Genomic DNA, 23,344 nt, shown 5'->3' with positions numbered 1-23,344 from the left:
AAGACGGCTGAAATGCCAGAAACCGGTCCTAGGAAGCTTGTATCCGGTCCAGGGAAGGCATGGCTTGGCAGTTCGGGCTGGACTGTTCCCATGAGGCACAGGGTCAGACTGATTTGTATATGGCCATGTCTGAACTGGGGTGGCAGAGTGGGCTAAAAAACGGTGATGGATCAAACCCAGATCTGTTGACTGGGTGTGAGTATTTGATTGGTTCTGATGCTCCGTCCATCACCACCCCCTTTTGTACCGCTTTGTTCGCCATAAGTTGGCAGGGTATGCTCAGACGTGAGTCCCTTGCTCACTATGCCACTGGATTCAAGCAAGCCTGGCTGAAGACGGCTGAAATGCCAGAAACCGGTCCTAGGAAGCTTGTATCCGGTCCAGGGAAGGCATGGCTTGGCAGTTCGGGCTGGACTGTTCCCATGAGGCACAGGGTCAGACTGATTTGTATATGGCCATGTCTGAACTGGGGTGGCAGAGTGGGCTAAAAAACGGTGATGGATCAAACCCAGATCTGTTGACTGGGTGTGAGTATTTGATTGGTTCTGATGCTCCGTCCATCACCACCCCCTTTTGTACCGCTTTGTTCGCCATAAATTGGCAGGGTATGCTCAGACGTGAGTCCCTTGCTCAGAGACGTTTTAATGCATGGGCAAAGTGGGCTCTGGCCCAGGGCCCCAGCCTTTCAGGGGGCCCCCTGACAGTCAGCTCCATTCTCCAGAGTGTTGCCCTAATGACCTTGAATATTTACTAAACAGTTTGTTTTAAATTCTGTTTTCCTTTCATTTATTTCTTATGTACCTGATGTGTGAGAGTCTGGTACAGCCATTTTGCAGAGACATTTTGTGTTTATGTTTCATGCAATGTACATAAAAAACGTTTATTTTAGATCAAAACAAGGCCTAACATATAAGAAATGGGAGGGCGTCACAGAGATTATTTGCAGTAATATTGGTGAGCTGCTGCTGTGTTACAATATTGAAAACACACATAACTATCCCTGAATATTAGATGTAAACACATTCAGGGCCTTGTTTATGAGAAGTGATGCATCACTGTGTGAAAACAGGGATGCATCACTTCTTAGTGCGCCCTCGTTGCGACATGATGGATGATTTACTGTATGACGCATCATGTCGCAAGGAGCTACAGATGTCAGTAATTCTGACGAATCTGTATGCGCAAAAGTGATGCATTGCTGGGGTGTGCCTGAAAATAGACGCAACTCCAGCAATGTGTCCTTTCACATGGGGCAAGCCCCATGTGAAAGGGCCTGCATCAGTCTTATGCCTGCTGTGTGGCAGGTGTAATATATTGACGCAATGGCGTCCTAGAAGTGGCGCACTGAGTTCTCATAGATTTCAATGCGCCACTTCTACAAGGCATTTTGCGGGGCAACACCCACCCTGCATGCATTATGCCTGGCACAGGTATAATGCGGTGCAGGGGTTTACAAAGTGAAGCATCTGCCTAGATGCGTCACTTTGTAAATAGGGCGTAACATTGCACATATTTTATGCTGCCGGTGCGTCACAAAAAGTGACGCACCAGCGGCATAAAAGTGAAGCAAAGCCTCATAAATAAGGCGCTTAGAATTTGGACGAGTGTTCCTTTGCACTGTCAGGGACCTAATGAAATGAAATTGTGTATTTAATAAAGCGCGCAGCTACTCAGACTAGAGAGTCCTGGCGCATGACAGTGGGAGGAAAACATGCGTAAAAGACCCATCAGTTATCAAAAAGCCAGGTTTTTAAGTTCTTCCATGAAAGAGAGTAGGTCTGTGGTTAGTCTCAGAGACTCAGGGAGGCTATTCCACAATTTTGGGCCTAGAAAGCCGTGGGATCTGCCTCCAATGCGGGCACTCTATATTTTAGGCATGATGGCCAGGTTGGCATTGGAAGAATTTAGGGGTCTAGCTGTTGTGTAGCGATTAACACGCTTATTTATGTAGCCGGCTCCTAAGCCATGGAAAGCTTTAAAGAAGATGGTCATCGCTTTGAAGCCGAGCTATTCTTTTATGCGGAGAGACTTAAGAATAGGGGTCATACTAGATCTGGGTTTAGGTCTCAGGATGGCTCTGGCCCCCGCGTATTGTACCACTTGTAGGTGCTGGATAAGGGATTTGGGAAGACAGAGGTACAAGCTGTTGACATAGTCAAGCTTTGATGTCACCAGAGTCTGCACCACGATCTTTCTGCTCTCAAGCAGTAACAGTGGCAGGAGGTTTTTTTAGCATCCAGAGTATGCACAAGCAAGTGCCATTTAGATTTTGAATTTGAAAGCACATGGAGAGTGTCTTGTCTATGACAATTCCTACGTTTTTGACTTTCTCCATTTCAGCGGGCGGGGGCGGCAGATCTTTTGGCCACCAAGCGCTCCAGTCAGGCGTTTATGGATTACCAAAGAAAACAACTTCAGTTTTGTCAGGATTGCACTGCAGCTGATTGATCTTAGGCCAGTTAAAAACCTTTGTGAGGCAAGACCTAATCATTGCCCCGTCAAAGTCGGTTCCTTTTTCACACGTAAAAATCAGCTGAGTGTCATCAGCATAGGAAACAACTTTGGCGCCCTCTTCCTCTACCAGAAATGCAAGGGGAATAGATATATATTAAAAAGGGTAGGACTGAGAATGGAGCCCTGAGGGACACCTACATTCATGGCCGGAACTGGGGATGAGAAAGGGGGGAGCCAGATGTCCTGAGATCTATTTGCTAAGAAGGATGACATCCATTGTAAAGGCGGTCCCCCCCCCAGACCGATGTTAGCAAGTCTCTTCGGGAGCCTCTCATGTGGGACCATATCGAAGGCCGCCGATGTATCGAGCAGTATCAGAACAGTCTTGCCTCCCTGGTCCAGCTTACCCTTGAGAAATTCAGTCACTTCCAGCAGAGCGGACTCCAGACTGTAGTTAGCCCTAAAACCGGATTGGGACTCATGAAGGAGCTTCCCATCTTCAATGTGTTTTTGGAGGGCCTTGTTTACATGCTTCTCTAGTACTCTGGAGAGTGTCGGAAGAAGGGGGATTGGCCTGTAGTTGGCAGGGTCCGTCGGTTTGCCGTTAGCCTTTTTTATCAGTTGAAGAATCTTAGCATTCTTCCATAATTTCTGCATGTTGCCTGAGAAGAGAGAAGCATTAAAGAGCTGGTTTACTGTGGGGTTTATGGTGGAGGCTAATAGGTTCAAGATATTCCCTGGACATGGGTCAGTAGGAGAGGCAGACTTAATGCTTTGGAGAGGGGTCAGTGACTCTTCAAGCTGAAACTCAGGGAAAGCTAGTAAAGAGGTGAAATTTGCTATTAGAACTAAGGTAGAAGGTCAGTTCTTCCTCTGAGATGTTAGTGAAGGCTTGTTGGATCATAGAGATCTTTTTGAGGAAGAATTCAACTATTTACTTAGACCATTCTTCAGTGCATGGCCCTTCCTTTGTGCCGGCTCTCAGGGCAGTAAAGGATTTAACTATGCTAAAGATTTCCTTACTCTTATTTTGGGCATTTTCTATCTTGGTTTGAAAGAGGTTTTTCTTGGCTGCCTTCACGAGAATGTAATGAGCTTTTAAGGTGTCTTTATACACCTTCCTGTCCTCAGGTAGATAGGATTTACGCCATTTCCGTTCAATTGTTCCACAGTTTCTGTTGCGAGATCTAAGGGAATCGTTAAACCATGGAGCTGGTGGGGCTGACCTCTTTGAGGAGCAGCAAACAACCAGTACCAATGCATCAATATTGGTTCGGAGCCATGAATCTATTGAGAGGGCGTCCGAGTCGGGGCAGCCAGACAGCTCTGGTGAGGAACGACCGAGGTCGTTTGCTAACATCGGGATGGATATTTTATGGAACGTCCCGTAATTAGAGACCCTGTGCCCTGTGTTAGCTCGAGTGGCTGTGGCAGAGTTGGGAATGACTAATTTTAATAGGAGGTGGTCAGACCAGGTAATAGGAAGAGGTAGGCTTACTGATATGTCAAAGTTGTGAACGATTTGGTCTAGGGTATGGCCCTTCTCATGGGTGGCCAAAGAAACAGATGGAAACATGTTGCAGGCCTGCAGCGCCTCCAACAAGGAAATTTTTGAGGGTCTTTTCCATTGTCCATATGTATATTGAAATATCCCAGAATGAGGCAGTTGTATTTTAAGGCCAGGGAGGTGGTGGCTATATTAAGCGTAGTAATAACATTTCCAATAGCACTGGGAGGTCTGTAAATCAGACATCCAGCTATGCTATGATGGGGGGGATAAGGTACAGCAGAAGCCTAAGCAGTCTAGTTTTTTATTGTAAATTATGGCAATACCTTCCTGCTAGACCTGTCAGCCCTTTGGGTGGTCCCTCCTCATCATTATTTATTTTGTCCCACTTTTGCCTCAAACCCTGTTTGAATTTTTCCTTTTTGGGAACCACCAGACTTTTTCGTGTTGCCACAGATTCAGGGAACCATTTTAGCTACCCCTGAAACTTCTGTCTGAGGGCCTGAAGCACAAAATGGTGGCCTCCTGTGACATCACCAGCATCCACTGGAACCTACCAGCACCTTCCAGAACCTTCCAGGAGATTCCAGAACTGTGTGACAGTTGGAAACCGTTTAGAATGTTGGGAGGATAAGAGAGGCAGTTGGCAGTTGGAGCTGGCAGTTGGCACCTGACTGGTGAAGAGAGAGCAGTACAACAGTGGAGGAGGAAGGAGTGAAGCAGCAGGGGTGGAAACTTGTGCCTGGAGTGGGGTCCATAAACCCACCCTTGATACTTGTCCCTACTGATGGATCCCAGCCTATAGCCCTGTGTGGGAAGAAGACAGAAGAAAACCATCCTAAGGACCTGGACAGCAGGAACAGGCCTTAGAACCAAGAAAGCAGCAAGATTCTGACCTGAGAACTGGTTTCCCTGGAGCCTGGCGTCGAGTAGCCGAAGACCTGGAGCCCGAGGTGGAGAAGCGGCGCTGACTGAGGTAGCAGACGTCGTACTCGGAGCCGCCTGAGGTCGTAAGAGGGCGCCGGCGGAGGTCGAGAGGAATACCAAGGGTCGAGAAGGAGGTGAACCGAGGTCGAGTGAGCGGCGTCATCGGAAGGATGAAGTCCGCCCTCCGGAGTCGTCGGAGACCGAGGTAGAGGAGCACCGGAGGTCGGGAGTGAGGATCGCACTCCGGAGTCGCCCGGAACCTGTGAGGAAGAGCACCGGAGGTCGGGGGTGAGGATCGCACCCCGGAGTCGCCGGAAGTCGACAGCGAGGCCAGGCCGGCCGACGTCATCGGAGCCGAGAGCGCCATCGGACCGGAGCCGCCCGAAGTCGACATCGTGAAGAGACTGCCCGACGCCATCGAATCGGAGGTCGAGATCGAACCGAGGCCACCGACATCGGACCGGAACCGCCTACCGGCGTCGACAAAGAACTGACACTGTGCCGAGGCCGCCGAGACCGAACCGGAACCGCCTCACGGCGTCGACACGACTCCAGCGGCGTCGGAACATCAGAAAAGGGCAGTAAGTGGAGTAGAGGGCGCCTAAGGCCCTGTGGAGACCTGAGAGACTACTCTAAGGGGCTAGGGAGGTGCTGAAACCCACCTGACTGTGCCTGGGGTGAACTGGGACTAACCTAGAGAGGTTGTGTGGAGAGGAAAGCCAGGGCATTGGAATTCCCCCCTTTGATCTACCTCAGTTTAGGCCTCAGCCTTTGCCTCAGCCAGGGAGTAGGACCCCCCAAGCCTTCCACACCCTACAAGCTGTGCCTGGGCCAAATCAGCCCTTAAGTATTGAAGTGTCATCTGATTCATGAGTGTTATTGTATACTTCTAATTATTTATTGGGGAAACTGTATTTATTAAATTCTTATCTATTTAATGCTGCACTGTATTTATGGGTCCACAGGACTTGTTGGTGTACAGTATTTATTGGTACAGTATTTATTACCTCAAAGTATTTAATTGTCTGTATATATTGCACTTGTATTTATGCCCTGTTATTTATGATCACCCCTATTTATTTCAGCAAACAGCAAATATTTATTTGACCTGCTCTATTTAAGAATTTGTATATTGTGATTGTTATTTATTTTTCCAATCAGCAACTAAGAGAAAAAGATAAAGAAAGAATATTTTCATAATTTTTACGGTGTAGAGTCGTTTTTGGAACGGATGCACGCATGGTTATTGTATGGGTATATTGTATGCTTAGCACTGCGCCTGTTTCCTGACCACTCGAGCCAAGCTACCCCATTGTGTCGGGAAGGCCCTCCACCACCCTGCGGAGTGGGAGTGGGGCTGTTTCCAACATAAATTGGTGTTCAGTGGTGGGATAGAGCTGTGCCTACATATACTCAACAATAACTGTGGGTAGTCCATAGGCCTACACCGGGAGTTTTCTCACAGCGGCCTTCCTAATTGTGGGTTTTTGTTTTTTCCAAATTTACTCTGGTGGTGGGAGGAGGTATTACTAAAGGTACCCCCCTGCATTGTTACTGCACAAAACCTGTCCTCTAACCTGAGTGGGCAAGATGGAGTTTGTTCTTGAAAATCTAGACACGTACACTGTGGCCCAACTCAGGGAGTTTTGCCAGCGAGAGGGGGTGTACTGTCCCCCAGGAGCAAAGAAGGGTGCACTTCAAACCAGCTTAAGGGCTTGGGGGGAGGCACGCAGGGAAAGCAAGGCTGAGGAAGAAGACAGGGATGGAGAGCCTGACCCCGAGGGGGCTGAGATGTACCAACCTGAGGTGGGGAACCTGTCCGCAGGGCCCAGGACACTTTCTAGGGGGGGCAGCCGTGCCTCTAGCGGGGGCTTGTCTGAAGTGGAGTTAGCAGACCGGAGGGAGAAAAGACAGCTCACATGGGACTTAGCAAAGCTGGAGAAGGAAAAGGAGGAGCAGAGGATGGCCCATGAATTGCGCCTGAAAGAAATAGATCTTCAGATTTTGCGAATCGGGGCACAACCTGTTCCCAATGGTGGCAGCCAAAACCAAGAGTCCACCAGGGAATCCAAACCTTACCTGCCAAAGGACATTGTAGCGAGCTATGGGGCAGGTGACGACATCGCCAAGTGGCTAGCAGCCTATGAGGTCTCATTGAGGGCCCATGGGGTTCCAGCGAAGTATTGGGGAGGGGGACTGTATAAATACATGCCTCCAGCTGGTAGGGATGCTTTATTGGCCCTCGAAGAGGATGAGCAAACCCACTACCCCACCATGAAACTGGCGCTCATCAGGAAGTTTGGACTTACTCCGGAAAAGTACAGACAGAAGTTCAGGGGTAGTCACAAACTGGGCACACAGAATTGGGTGGACTTCCTGGACTATGCAAAGAAGGCACTGGAAGGTTGGATTCAGGGCAGTGAAGTGAGGAACTACGAGGAGCTGTTTGACCTAGTGTTGAAGGAACACCTACTCGAGAAATGTTTCCCTGAACTGCGGCAACACCTGGTGGATAGCAAGCTGACCAGTCCCCGGAAGCTTGCTGAGGAGGCGGACATTTGGGCTAGTACCCGGGTGTCCACAAGGGGGACTGGAGGGGATACTCAAAAGGCCGGACAGGGCGCCCCCCAGAAGAAAGAAGGAGGGGAAAAGAAAAAGGAGTTCTCCAAAGGCCCCCAAAATAACTTCCAAGGGAAGGGAACAGGATTCACCTCTAAGGCTAACCCACCCAGAAACCCTAATCCTGGCCAGAGTCAGCAGCCAAGGGTTGTCCATTGCTACGAGTGCGGTGGCGTTGGACACTATAAAGGAGATCCGAAGTGTCAGAAACGCTCACCCCCTCCCACTGGAGGAAAGCCCCCCGGAGTAGCTAGTGTAGTGCTCGGGGAGGAGATGCCCTTAACTAAGGGAAGGGAGTGGGCGGGTGTCACTTTAGTGTCCCTGGGAGAACGGGAGATGGTTCCTAAGATCCAGGTGCCCGCAAATACCGCAAAGTATGGGCAGTGGATCACCATCAACGGCCAAAGAGGGGAGGCTCTGAGAGACACAGGAGCCAGTATGACTATGGTGCGTAGCCAACTGGTGTCTCCAGAGCAGGTAATTCCCGATGTACTCCACCCAGCCGCGATGGCTGACGGCAGAACAGGTCACTATCCAGTGGCCGAGGTTCCCTTTGAATGGGGGGGAGTTGCAGGTTCACTTCGAGTTGCCGTAAGCCCTGCCGTGCCAGTCGATTGTCTGCTGGGCAATGACATGGAGCACAACGCTTGGAAGGAGGTGGAATACCGGACTCACACCGAGATGCTGGGTACACCTGACTGGGCCTGTGTTAGCACAAGGTCCGAGACTACCCGAAGAGGGAGTTCATTCCGGCTGGAGCCTGGAACAAAGGCCCAGCCAGCTGCCAGTCAAGGGAAGAACCGAGGACAGGAGGAGCCTGCCTCGGCGTCTCCACCCCGTAGGACGGATAGGCCACCGGAGGTGGTGGGCCAGGAGTCTGCGGAGGGGGACGTTACCAACCTGGAGGACTTACCCATCCCGGCCGAGTGGCACGTGGAGGGAGGCCCGTCCAGGGAGGAATTCTGCCAGGGCCAGAGGGAGTGCCCTACCCTTGAGGGGCTGAGGCGACAGGCCGAAGCCCAGGCAGCAGGGAACGTTGAAGGGAACTACAGTGTTTACTGGGAGGATGGCCTCCTCTACAGTGAACCCAAGGCACCCCTACATGGATCGTCACGAGCCTTGGTAGTTCCTCAACGTTATCGAGCCTTCCTTTTGGAGTTGGCTCACGAGATACCATTGGCAGGACACCTGGGGCAAGACAAGACCTTCGCCCGTCTTGTCCCACACTTTTATTGGCCTCAGATGAAAGTGTCGTCCGATACCTACTGCCGGACATGTGTGTCTTGCCAAGCCAGTGGGAAAACAGGGGTGAAGCTGAAAGCTCCCCTGGAACCACTCCCTGTCGTTAGCACCCCCTTTGAAAGGGTGGGCATCGACATTGTGGGTCCATTAGATCCACCAACTACAGCTGGTCACAGGTTTATCCTGGTTCTGGTGGATCATGCCACACGGTACCCAGAGGCAATACCTCTGAGGACCATAACAGCACCTGTTGTGGCTAGGGCCCTGATGGGAATCTTTACCCGAGTGGGTTTTCCCAAGGAAGTTGTGTCCGACAGGGGGACCAACTTCATGTCAGCGTACATGCGGGCAATGTGGAAGGAGTGTGGAGTGACCTACCGGTTCACAACTCCTTACCACCCCCAGACCAATGGTCTGGTGGAGAGGTTTAACAAAACCTTGAAGGGCATGATCAGAAGTCTGCCTGAAAGCCTGCGGAGGAAATGGGACGTCCTCCTACCCTGTTTACTTTTTTCTTACAGGGAAGTGCCACAGAAGGGAGTGGGCTTCAGCCCCTTCGAGCTTCTGTATGGGCACCCTGTACGTGGACCTCTTAACCTGGTGAGAGACGGATGGGAAAGAACTCCCAGAAAGCTCCCCCAGGATGTGGTGAGCTACATGCTGGCCTTCCGGAGCCAAATGGCTAAGTTGTGGAAGCAAGCTTCTGACAACTTGGAAGCCAGCCAAGCAGTAATGAAGGCGTGGTATGACCACAATGCTCACCCGGTGGAGTTGGAGCCTGGCCAGAAGGTGTGGGTGATCGAACCCGGAGAGCTTAGTGCCCTCCAGGATCGCTGGTCAGGACCCTTTGAGGTGTTGGAGAAGAAGGGTAAGGCTACCTACTTGGTGGACCTGAAGACCCCTCGTCAGCCCCTGCGGGTGCTGCATGCCAACCGCCTCAAACCCCACCACGAGAGGCCCGAAGTCATCTTGATGATGGTGACTGACGGAGGAGAGGACGTGGAAAGCGAGCCTCTCCCTGATCTGTTTGCGTCTCAAGAAAAGGATGGGTCGGTGGAGGGAGTGATTCTCTCCCCATCTCTAACTCCTGAACAGCAGGAGGACTGTCGCCAGGTCCTGGGGCAGTACTCCTCGTTGTTCTCCCTTGTCCCGGGTAGGACTCACCTGTGCGTCCATGACGTGGACACAGGAGACAGCCCACCTGTGAAGTCCAAGATCTACCGGATGTCAGACAAGGTGAAGGCCAGCATTCATAGCGAAGTCACTAAGATGCTGGAGCTAGGAGTGATTGAACCTTCTAGCAGCCCCTGGTCCAGTCCGGTGGTGTTAGTACCGAAAGCTGCACCACCGGGTGCCCAACCAGAACTGAGGTTCTGTGTAGACTACCGGGGACTGAATTCAGTGACAAAGACTGATGCACATCCGATCCCTAGGGCGGATGAATTGATTGACCGGCTGGGAGCTGCCCAATATCTAAGTACCTTTGACCTTACTTCAGGGTACTGGCAGATCTCTCTGACTGATGGAGCAAGGGAAAGGTCAGCCTTCTCCACGCCCAATGGCCACTACCAGTTCTGTGTGATGCCCTTTGGGCTCAAGAACGCACCTGCCACGTTTCAGCGCCTGGTAAACCAGATCCTCACCGGGATGGAGAGTTTCTCTGCTGCTTACCTGGATGACATAGCCGTCTTCAGTAACAGCTGGGAGGATCACTTGCAGCACCTGCAAGCTGTTCTCCAGGCCCTGAGACAAGCTGGATTGACGATCAAGGCCAGCAAGTGCCAGATCGGGCAGGGGTCGGTAGTGTACCTTGGACACTTGGTGGGTAGGGGAACGGTGCAACCCCTCCAGGCGAAGATCGAGGCCATCATGGCCTGGGAACCCCCCAAGACACAGACTGAGGTCCGAGCATTTTTGGGCCTCACGGGATACTATCGCCGCTTCGTGAAGGGGTACGGTACCATCGTAGCCCCTCTCACGGAGCTCACGTCCAAGAAACAACCTCGACGGGTAGTCTGGACGGAGGCTTGTCAGCAAGCCTTTGAGAAATTGAAGAAAGCCATGTGCGAGGCCCCGGTCTTAAGGGCCCCAGACTTTTCCAAGAAGTTCATTGTCCAGACAGATGCATCAGAACATGGCATTGGGGCAGTGTTATCGCAACTCAACGAAGAGGGTCTGGATCAACCCGTGGTCTTCCTATCCCGGAGACTACTTCCCAGGGAACAGAAGTGGAGTGCAATAGAGCGTGAAGCCTTTGCAGTGGTATGGGCTCTGAAGAAGTTGCGGCCATACCTGTTTGGATCGCACTTCCTAGTTCAGACCGACCACAGACCCCTTCGCTGGCTGATGCAGATGAAGGGGGAGAATCCCAAGTTGTTGAGGTGGTCTATTTCCCTACAGGGGATGGACTTTCAGGTGGAACATCGGCCTGGAGTGGACCACGCCAATGCAGACGGTCTCTCAAGGTATTTCCGCCTTAGTGATGAGAACTCCCAAGGGGTTGGGTAGCTCTCCCCACTTTCAGCTGGGGGGGACGCGTGTTAGACCTGTCAGCCCTTTGGGTGGTCCCTCCTCATCATTATTTATTTTGTCCCACTTTTGCCTCAAACCCTGTTTGAATTTTTCCTTTTTGGGAACCACCAGACTTTTTCGTGTTGCCACAGATTCAGGGAACCATTTTAGCTACCCCTGAAACTTCTGTCTGAGGGCCTGAAGCACAAAATGGTGGCCTCCTGTGACATCACCAGCATCCACTGGAACCTACCAGCACCTTCCAGAACCTTCCAGGAGATTCCAGAACTGTGTGACAGTTGGAAACCGTTTAGAATGTTGGGAGGATAAGAGAGGCAGTTGGCAGTTGGAGCTGGCAGTTGGCACCTGACTGGTGAAGAGAGAGCAGTACAACAGTGGAGGAGGAAGGAGTGAAGCAGCAGGGGTGGAAACTTGTGCCTGGAGTGGGGTCCATAAACCCACCCTTGATACTTGTCCCTACTGATGGATCCCAGCCTATAGCCCTGTGTGGGAAGAAGACAGAAGAAAACCATCCTAAGGACCTGGACAGCAGGAACAGGCCTTAGAACCAAGAAAGCAGCAAGATTCTGACCTGAGAACTGGTTTCCCTGGAGCCTGGCGTCGAGTAGCCGAAGACCTGGAGCCCGAGGTGGAGAAGCGGCGCTGACTGAGGTAGCAGACGTCGTACTCGGAGCCGCCTGAGGTCGTAAGAGGGCGCCGGCGGAGGTCGAGAGGAATACCAAGGGTCGAGAAGGAGGTGAACCGAGGTCGAGTGAGCGGCGTCATCGGAAGGGTGAAGTCCGCCCTCCGGAGTCGTCGGAGACCGAGGTAGAGGAGCACCGGAGGTCGGGAGTGAGGATCGCACTCCGGAGTCGCCCGGAACCTGTGAGGAAGAGCACCGGAGGTCGGGGGTGAGGATCGCACCCCGGAGTCGCCGGAAGTCGACAGCGAGGCCAGGCCGGCCGACGTCATCGGAGCCGAGAGCGCCATCGGACCGGAGCCGCCCGAAGTCGACATCGTGAAGAGACTGCCCGACGCCATCGAATCGGAGGTCGAGATCGAACCGAGGCCACCGACATCGGACCGGAACCGCCTACCGGCGTCGACAAAGAACTGACACTGTGCCGAGGCCGCCGAGACCGAACCGGAACCGCCTCACGGCGTCGACACGACTCCAGCGGCGTCGGAACATCAGAAAAGGGCAGTAAGTGGAGTAGAGGGCGCCTAAGGCCCTGTGGAGACCTGAGAGACTACTCTAAGGGGCTAGGGAGGTGCTGAAACCCACCTGACTGTGCCTGGGGTGAACTGGGACTAACCTAGAGAGGTTGTGTGGAGAGGAAAGCCAGGGCATTGGAATTCCCCCCTTTGATCTACCTCAGTTTAGGCCTCAGCCTTTGCCTCAGCCAGGGAGTAGGACCCCCCAAGCCTTCCACACCCTACAAGCTGTGCCTGGGCCAAATCAGCCCTTAAGTATTGAAGTGTCATCTGATTCATGAGTGTTATTGTATACTTCTAATTATTTATTGGGGAAACTGTATTTATTAAATTCTTATCTATTTAATGCTGCACTGTATTTATGGGTCCACAGGACTTGTTGGTGTACAGTATTTATTGGTACAGTATTTATTACCTCAAAGTATTTAATTGTCTGTATATATTGCACTTGTATTTATGCCCTGTTATTTATGATCACCCCTATTTATTTCAGCAAACAGCAAATATTTATTTGACCTGCTCTATTTAAGAATTTGTATATTGTGATTGTTATTTATTTTTCCAATCAGCAACTAAGAGAAAAAGATAAAGAAAGAATATTTTCATAATTTTTACGGTGTAGAGTCGTTTTTGGAACGGATGCACGCATGGTTATTGTATGGGTATATTGTATGCTTAGCACTGCGCCTGTTTCCTGACCACTCGAGCCAAGCTACCCCATTGTGTCGGGAAGGCCCTCCACCACCCTGCGGAGTGGGAGTGGGGCTGTTTCCAACACTTCCTCCTTCCCATTCGTTCGGTCCCTCCTAAGAATGTTATAACCCGTAGGGATGGCCGAGGTGATAGTAGGGTTGGAGGCTTCAGACAGCCAGGTCTCAGTGAGAAATAAAAGATCAGACTGTTAGTCTAAAAGTAGGCCATAAATGTATGGTTCATGCTTTTGTATAGAGCGACAATTTAAAAGGGTGGCCTTTAAATCCTCTGTTTTCTTATTGTTTTTACACTTATTGTTGCGTGGGAGGATATTGGGTGCGAGTTTCCTGGGCTGGAGGAGAGTCCAGTTGCACTTATTGCATCGAAAGTCTACCTCCAACCTCGGATCAGCGGCTGTACAGTGACATAATGGTAGCCGCCTAAGGCTAAGCAGTTTTTCCCTATTGCAATATAGTGGAAGAAACTCACCGGAGGGGAACTGGGCAGCATGGCCAGCGCCGAACGCCTCCGGGCGCAGACAGGTTTACCTTTGGCGCCAGCGGCGCGCCCGCTGTGCACGTCCACTTAGCGCGTCCATTTACATCGGGAATATATAGGCTAATGCCTATGATGCAAACTGGATCGCCAACGCAGCTGAGGAAGCGGAAACTGCATAGGCATAAGTGAGGAGCCCGATAGCAGCCCCAGCCCTCCGCACAATCGGCGTATCAGCCGCGGCGGACCAGGACTGGAGGAAAAGCGAGATGCGAATCGAAGCAGCTAAGGAGGTGTAGGCAAGCAGAAGCAAGTAAAGTGCAAGTGCGCATAGGTAGGAGAAATTATTAAAAAGCACAGAGTAATTCAGCCAGACATATACAATTTAAAAAGTAATAAAAACCATAGTAGCAGGGCAGGAAACACTAAATCCTACAGCTACCAGCTGCGCGCTTCCGTTTGCATTGGGAATATATAGGCTGATGCCTATGATACAAACTGGATCGCTAGCACAGCTGAGGAAGCGGAAACTGCGTGGGAAACAGGGGCTCAAATTAGATCATAAATTCAAAGGTGTCCTGAACAGGGGCCCCCAAAATATGTTTGGCCCAGGGCCCCCCAAATCCTTAAGATGTCCCTGCCCTTGCTCACTTTGCCACTGGATTCAAGCAAGCCTGGCTGAAGACGGCTGAAATGCCAGAAACCGGTCCTAGGAAGCTTGTATCCGGTCCAGGGAAGGCATGGCTTGGCAGTTCGGGCTGGACTGTTCCCATGAGGCACAGGGTCAGACTGATTTGTATATGGCCATGTCTGAACTGGGGTGGCAGAGTGGGCTAAAAAACGGTGATGGATCAAACCCAGATCTGTTGACTGGGTGTGAGTATTTGATTGGTTCTGATGCTCCGTCCATCACCACCCCCTTTTGTACCGCTTTGTTCGCCATAAGTTGGCAGGGTATGCTCAGACGTGAGTTCCTTGCTCACTTTGCCACTGGATTCAAGCAAGCCTGGCTGAAGACGGCTGAAATGCCATAAAACGGTCCTAGGAAGCTTGTATCCGGTCCAGGGAAGGCATGGCTTGGCAGTTCGGGCTGGACTGTTCCCAGGAGGCACAGGGTCAGACTGATTTGTATATGGCCATGTCTGAACTGGGGTGGCAGAGTGGGCTAAAAAACGGTGATGGATCAAACCCAGATCTGTTGACTGGGTGTGAGTATTTGATTGGTTCTGATGCTCCGTCCATCCCCACCCCCTTTTGTACCGCTTTGTTCGCCATAAGTTGGCAGGGTATGCTCAGACGTGAGTCCCTTGCTCACTTTGCCACTGGATTCAAGCAAGCCTGGCTGAAGACGGCTGAAATGCCAGAAACCGGTCCTAGGAAGCTTGTATCCGGTCCAGGGAAGGCATGGCTTGGCAGTTCGGGCTGGACTGTTCCCATGAGGCACAGGGTCAGACTGATTTGTATATGGCCATGTCTGAACTGGGGTGGCAGAGTGGGCTAAAAAACGGTGATGGATCAAACCCAGATCTGTTGACTGGGTGTGAGTATTTGATTGGTTCTGATGCTCCGTCCATCACCACCCCCTTTTGTACCACTTTGTTCTCCATAAGTCGGCAGGGTATGCTCAGACGTGAGTCCTTTGCTCACTTTGCCACTGGATTCAAGCAAGCCTGGCTGAAGACGGCTGAAATGCCAGAAACCGGTCCTAGGAAGCTTGTATCCGGTCCAGGGAAGGCATGGCTTGGCAGTTCGGGCTGGACTGTTCCCATGAGGCACAGGGTCAGACTGATTTGTATATGGCCATGTCTGAACTGGGGTGGCAGAGTGGGCTAAAAAACGGTGATGGATCAAACCCAGATCTGTTGACTGGGTGTGAGTATTCGATTGGTTCTGATGCTCCGTCCATCACCACCCCCTTTTGTACCGCTTTGTTCGCCATAAGTTGGCAGGGTATGCTCAGACGTGAGTCCCTTGCTCACTTTGCCACTGGATTCAAGCAAGCCTGGCTGAAGACGGCTGAAATGCCAGAAACCGGTCCAAGGAAGCTTGTATCCGGTCCAGGGAAGGCATGGCTTGGCAGTTCGGGCTGGACTGTTCCCATGAGGCACAGGGTCAGACTGATTTGTATATGGCCATGTCTGAACTGGGGTGGCAGAGTGGGCTAAAAAACGGTGATGGATCAAACCCAGATCTGTTGACTGGGTGTGAGTATTTGATTGGTTCTGATGCTCCGTCCATCACCACCCCCTTTTGTACCGCTTTGTTCGCCATAAGTTGGCAAGGTATGCTCAGCCGTGAGTCCCTTGCTCACTTTGCCACTGGATTCAAGCAAGCCTGGCTGAAGACGGCTGAAATGCCAGAAACCGGTCCTAGGAAGCTTGTATCCGGTCCAGGGAAGGCATGGCTTGGCAGTTCGTGCTGGACTGTTCCCATGAGGCACAGGGTCAGACTGATTTGTATATGGCCATGTCTAAACTGGGGTGGCAGAGTGGGCTAAAAAACGGTGATGGATCAAACCCAGATCTGTTGACTGGGTGTGAGTATTTGATTGGTTCTGATGCTCCGTCCATCACCACCCCCTTTTGTACCGCTCCGTTTTACTTTTGGAGACAGACTGAACTGATCCACAAGTCTACCATTGGAAGAGAGATAACAAATAGACTAATTTCAGAGAAATGATGATTACTGACTTGTAGGAGACATGGTTGGTTGTTGTTGGAAAAATTACCAAAAATGGTATCAATGGATACAGATTTAATTTTATTGCGGGTACCAACTCTGAGAGTGGGGAAGTCTCCACCTCAAATAATTTCTATTAGCGTATTTTGGGTTGTGGGTTGTGCTCACCACTGAAGGTTAATTAGAGTAAATAATTTTTATTAACAATATGAATGGAGGCAGGGAGTGATCTGGGAGGATTTACCTTGAGGATGATGCATAGATCCTTAAAATATTTAGGACTGTAGATATCAAGTAACATGGAGGAAATGTTTGTCCAAATATGGAGGGGAAGATAACAAGACTGTGGGAAGTGTGTTTAATTTGGCAGAAACGTTTACTATCACTATCTAGAAAAGTGGTCAGATGGTCGTAATATCCAAGTTACTGTACCTGTTCCAAAGGACGCCATCATATGCTACCAGCAGACGGTCTATGAAACTGGGCAAGCTATTATTAGCAATGTTCCAATTTTTCCCAGAGCTGCCTCCTTACCGTAGAACTCTTTTCCAGAACACTTAAGGTGTCAAGGAGACCTTCTACAGGTCAATGTAAATCTGAAAATATTTCTTTGGACCCAATATCTAAATATGTAACTTCTCTTTTCTCCCTTTTCACCTCTTCCCATCGAAACACACTTTAACTCTGCCACAATAAAGGATGACTAATTGTACTACACTTATGCCACCCCTTCCAAAGTTCTATCCTTAATATTACAGTGAATACATTAAAGTAAGTAGTTGGGATTGGGGCAGGCATGGGTGGTGCACAAAAGAATGAAAACGAAATCAAGAAAGATAAACTTCATAGACAAACCTATACATTTTATTCTCTTCCACCTCTTTTTACAACATTGCAGATGGCTGCAGTAGCCACACCCCTTCAGGATTCATGCACCCACCTCTAGGCCTTTCATTACAAAAAACAGATGAAGATAGGATAACAACAATCAGATGGAGCGAATATTAATTCTCCCCCATGAGTGGCCTGCCTTACCCTTGCAATGGTAGCCCTATCTCTCTCCCCGCCGTCAGTTTCAGGGATTCCTACCATACACCCACACATGTGCAGGTTGCTGGTGGAACTCCCAGTGATGCCTTGAGCCCTGGGAAGGATAAGATGGCTTCCATCATCCTTACACCCTGAGGCAAATAAGTAAACAAGTAATCCTTAGAATTACCAGTAAAGGTAAATCTAATGATCACCTTGGTCCTTCACCCAAGCAGCTCATTAGAACTAGTAATCACTTTTTAGGGGTTCTGCCAGATGGACTTTTACGGCCACCAGGTGTAAAAGGAACAACAGCATGGCATGCTTGCACCATCATCAAATTACTGTTCACCATTCTTCTGGCTGGATCAGGTTTCCCCCGCCACAAAGTGTCAGAAAGGGAGCACTAAACTTAGCTTGTCTGCCCTTATCCTGCAGGAGCGAATCTGCCTACACCCTTTTCCACCTGCCATCTTTTTCATATATGAAAGCAGTCTTAATCTATATCTTAATTCTAATTGTTCTTCACATTGTTGTTGCTCAATAAATTTATTTTCTGAATTAAAGGTACCTAAATAGGCGTAGACTGCCATCCTTCTAAAACTATTAATGATCAGAGTTCTGAATTATTGTGCTTCCACTAACCCCTAAAGAAGCATAGATTTGAAGAGTGCAAACTGACCTCAGATAAAGTTCATGATTGAGTTGCCATTAGGTGATCCCTGCCTCAAACAGAAACTGTCCCACCGTTGCATGGAATAGCAACCATGTCACTTAAGAGCTACTCTTTAGACCTTAGCATTGCTACAACTTTGAGTCTGTTACAAGCCAGCACTATAGAAAACTGTTGAACCCATCTTCCTTAGGGTGGTCTTCCCCCAAACCTTTTGCTTTTTCCCTCCGCGTTTGCTGAATCGTTTTGTTGGTCTTAGGACTCTGAGCACTGTACCATTGCTGACCAATGCAAACTTATATCTGCTTCTTCCCTACACATGTGTAATTGCTGGTTACATGATTGGCATATTTAATTTACCTGTAAGTCTCTTGTAAAGTGGTATACCATATACCCAGCACCTGTAAGTTCAGTGCTATCAGTGGACTTGCAGCACTGATTGTGCCATCCACAGAAGTAGCCTTTCAACCCTGTCTCAGGCCTGCCATTGGAGTGCTTGTGTGTGCAGTTTACTGCCACGTTGACTTGGCATTTAAAATTACTTGCCAAGCCTTAAACTCCCATTTTCTTACACATAAGCCACCCCACAGGTAGACCCTAGGTAGCCCTAAGGGCAGGATGCTGTACAAGTAAAAAGTAGAACATGTACTTTTATGTTTTCATGTGTTGGTAGTCACAAACAGCTACATTCATTTTTCACTACTGTGAGGCCTACCCCTCTCATAGCTTTGCGCTGGGAATTTCTTTTTTTTTTATTTTATTTTTTTATATTTCTGTTTATTGAAAAAACAACTTTGTCATGTTTACATAATTTTGCTTCAGATGAAGTCGTCGTACACAGGGCTTAGAGGTTAACACAACTTTCCCCGGCTGTTCCCGGAGTCACCAACTTTCCATGCAATGGTATTTACAACATACAGTGGTCTTCGGGTGTAGGGACATCCGGGGGCTCACACAGTCCTCCCCGGTATACATTCCATTTAGTCCATATTTCAATCCATTTTTTTGGGCTTTTGGGAATTTCTTAATACACTTTTAAGCTGTAATTCCTGATCAGAGAGGAGTAGTCAGTTCATGTTTTAGCTCTTTGGACTGGCAATGATTAATCCTTCTTACTGGTGAAGTTGTATTTAACATTACCGATTTAGAAATGCCACTTTTAGAAAATTGACATTTCTCTGCACTTACTGCACTGTGTGCCTTGCAGCCTGTCTCCAATACATGTCTGGGAATTAATGAGAGATGCACTTTGTGCATTCCCTCTAGACAGCCACACAAACAGTAAAGCTAGGTGCGTCTGAGTACCCATCTACATACATCTGCATTCTGATGGCCCTGCCTGGGCAGCATGGCAAGAAGGGGCTAACACTTAACTGAATAGGTAGTGTCCTGTCCCCACACAAAAAGCTGATTTACCCCCCATGGATAGCCTGGCAGACAGGGCTGGATTAAAAGGATTCTTGGGCACTTCAAAGCCCACTCTTTGAAGTCACCCCCACTTCAAAGGCACTTTTGGGTGTAAGAACTGGGTATCTGACCCCTAAAAGCAGTCACTACTTGACTTGTAACTGAAGCTCTGCCCAAGGAACTGATTTGCTGCTTCAAGGAGTCAACTGGTTTGGAAGTCCTGTTTTTCTGTTTGTTGCCCTACTACCTGCTCCTCTCTGACTTTGCAAAAGAAGAGCTGGACTAGTCCTTTTCTCCAAGGGTGCTCCACTGGCTTGTTGGCTTGCTTCCTGTTGCTTGGAACTCAAGAGTATCTTCGCTCTTGGAACCAATGGAGCGCCTCGAGAGCCCGATGCATCTGAACCCTGAATCGCCATCACAGCAGCTTGGAGGGATCGATGCATCCTTCAACTGTGTGGAGAAACCCAATACATCTCTCTACGGAACTAATGCATCTCGGCCTGCTGTCTCGCCTTCGGAACTGGCGCATCATCATCACTGCATGGAGAAGAATAGACACATCCTCGACATGCGGGATCAACATCAATGCATCTACTGACTCATCTTGCACTTGCAACCAGGAAAAGGTACTTTGTTCACCAGTGTCTGCGTGCGTGCTGTAGCCGGACAGCGCTCCATCACGGTCGACCAGAACTTTGACTGTGCCCCGGTCCAGCACGACCTCAAGTAACACCTAAAGCACTATTTGCCTCTAAGTGCTATTTGTCTTTTTGTGGTGTATTCATTGTGTTACTGTGTATGTGTGTGTGGGGGGCACAAATACTTTACACATTGCCTCTTTCGATAAGCCTGACTGCTCTCTGCCAAGCTACCAGAGAGTGAGCACAGACTATTTTTTAGTGTGTACTCAACTTACCCTGGCTAGAGTGGTGGCCCCTGCGTGGCCTGAGTGCATACCTCAGCCAACCAGGAATCCCATTTCTAACAAAAATGTTTACATTAATAGATGTCCACTGGTACCATAAGGACCACATGGATAACTTCAACAACCTCGAAAGTCCAACCACTTTTGACCTGATTCACAAAGCTATTTGTCCTTGCAAATCAGGTTACCAAATGCAAGTGTAGGATTTATAGCTGTTAAACATTCCCAAAAGGTGGCTGAGAGTAGGACTAGGTCCTTGTAAAGGGGTCAGGAACTGGAGAATAGACTCCACTGAATAATGGCCTTTCTCTAGGAAAGGAGAGGACAGGAAGTGTAAACGGTGAACAAGGAACGATCACTTGGAGGCCGGAAAGCAATAGTGTTGCATCAATATAGGCGAGCTCACCCACTTGTAGACTAACAAATTCTAGATAGGATACTACAATAATAATAATAATGAAGAAATAGCGGTAGAACCATATCTGACTACAGCGGCTTGTCTTCCTCCTTGCTGTAGGCCATGCAAGCTTCAATCACCACACAAGACTAACCAAGGATTCATAAATCCATTTACTCCTGTGTAATTGTGCCACAACTATGCACGATTGCACAGGACTAAGACCCACACAAGTGGTGGGAAGAGGCAGGATCAAGAGATGGTTTCTAGTGTGAGTTGGTGAATTCTCACAAACTTGTGATTTCCCCTCTGTGGAAATGGTCAGAGATTTGCTTCTGTGAAGCACTGGAGTAAATTTGTTTCCAGGATGGGTGTCTAGGGCAACGTACCACTCCCAAAGTTGGTGGGGTGCAGAGAAATGGGATCTCCATGGGAAATCACGTTTTCTCCATTACCTGTCAGTCCAGAAAGAAAATATGCAATAGCACATTAAGGAATCCTTTCTCTCGTGACATTTGGGAAAATCAACACCAAATAATATCACATGACATTCCCAGTAGTATACATGGAAACTGTGACTGGAGGAGCTTTCCGAGCACACTACTGGAATGTTTGTGAATAGGGAAGAATCGAAAATCAGCATCTATGTGCAGGAGTACTTTTATAGGTACAGACAGATTTGCAAGACCCTTTCACAGCTGTGTCACTGGGTATATTGCTTGGAAGACACATAACTGATGTATTTTTCTTTTAAGTGTTTGGAGTTTGTGATGGTGAAATCTGTTACCAAATCCTTTCCTCTGCTTTTTTATGAATCTGCAGTTACCTGTTGACTTTGCCTGTATTGTTTGGCTAACTTATCATGCATGTTGCCTTTTTTCATCAGCTAATGTACCCTAGGTCACGTCCTTATTCTTCTTCGAGACTGATTTATTTTCGCAGTGCCACTGTTGTTTACTCGAATTCATATTGTGCTTTCACATATAGAGCACGTGCATTTCAGTCAATACCGAACACATTAGTGCATACAAACATCTCACTATTCTAATAAGTATATTACATGTGCCAATTAGGTTTCCTTATTGGACCTGTTCGCCAGTGTTTAGACATATCACTACTAGGCGCTAGGCAGCTGGGCGCTAGGCAGCTGGTTACCACACATTACATCTCTAATAACGTTTCCCTTTATTAAGGCAGTAACTATGCCTGTTGTTCACAACGCACGATTTTTACAGATTCATGATCTACATACCATTTCCTTTATGTTTACACTATCTATTGAAATGGTTAGCACTTTTTTTCAGACTGCGATTTGCAGTTTTTGAAAAATACAGACCTGCATGCAACATACCACGCACACACCTTATCTTTGAAACTTTGAACTTATGATGCTCCGTTTATAATTACATTTTGCCTTATACCTTTTTTTTCTTAATTATAAGGACTACTTGAGTCAAACAGCGGCCACCCAAGGAACACAGTCATCCCGGTGATATATAATAAAGGAAAGCTCTAAAATATCAGTGTACATTTTGAAAAAGGAGATGAACTCATGAGTGGCATCAGATCAGAGCGGCGGCATTGAACGAGATAGATGAAAACAATGATTAACATGAATCGAGATTCTTATTTATTTTGATTGCTCACATATACAGAGGACAGAGCACAGGCCATAATGTTATATGGGCTGGGTCAAACGGCTGTACAGCAAGATGAAATCCGGTGGAGGAAATACTAGACAACTTGCTCTGTTCACAGAGCTATTTTCACGCCTGACTTACATGTGAAAATGGCCGTTCTTACGAGCGCAAATATACTTTTGTAATCAGAGAGACGGGATTGCACTCCTAAAAGTATTTACATACACCCAGATCTTCACTTGGGCAAATCTCCTCCTTTGGGAGGTGAGTGGGCGTTCAGGGAAGAAACGCCCAAGTTCGTCATTGAAGGATTGCCAGGGGTCAGAGTTTCGACCCCTGGCTTGCCCCTTGCGACCCCTGTCACTGCCTTTGTGACCCCTGGCCTCAGAGGTGACAAAATCAGGGGAAGAAACACATCCTTTTGGAGGTTGGTTGGGGCTCCGGTTTCCTTGGTTTTTTTCAGTTCTTGATTACATTAATAGTGAATATTACTATTCACTATTAGTGAAGTAAGGGATGCAATACAGTTAGCTGGAATATGACCCGCCTTGGTAGCTGAGATAGGGAAAAATGCGTTCAAATCTATGTTGTGTGCGTGCTTGCGGGTGAGAGTGTGTTAATGTGAGAGAGAGTGTGTATATGGGAATGTGTGTGCGCGTGTAAGCCTGTGTATGTGTGAGCGAAAGTAATGGTCAAATGGAGTGTGAGGTCACTTCCGCTACCGCTGGCATTTTGTGAATTGACGTTCATGGGAATACCCTGCAAGTTTGTAAACACCCTTTGCCATAAGGATATATTTGAAGGTTTACTATATTAAGAGCTGCAGAGGATTTGTTTCCAGGAAGGAAACCGAATATACCCTCCCAAAATGGTTAAAGTACAGAGTGTGTGTGTGTGGGTGGGGGGGAGAGTTGGGGGGGTTACAAGGAGA

The sequence above is a fragment of the Triturus cristatus genome, chromosome 10 (assembly GCF_964204655.1).
Source record: "Triturus cristatus chromosome 10, aTriCri1.1, whole genome shotgun sequence".
NCBI classification, from domain to species: domain Eukaryota; kingdom Metazoa; phylum Chordata; class Amphibia; order Caudata; family Salamandridae; genus Triturus; species Triturus cristatus.
The sequence above is the reverse complement of the archived record's forward strand: the minus strand, read 5'-3'. Positions refer to the sequence as shown.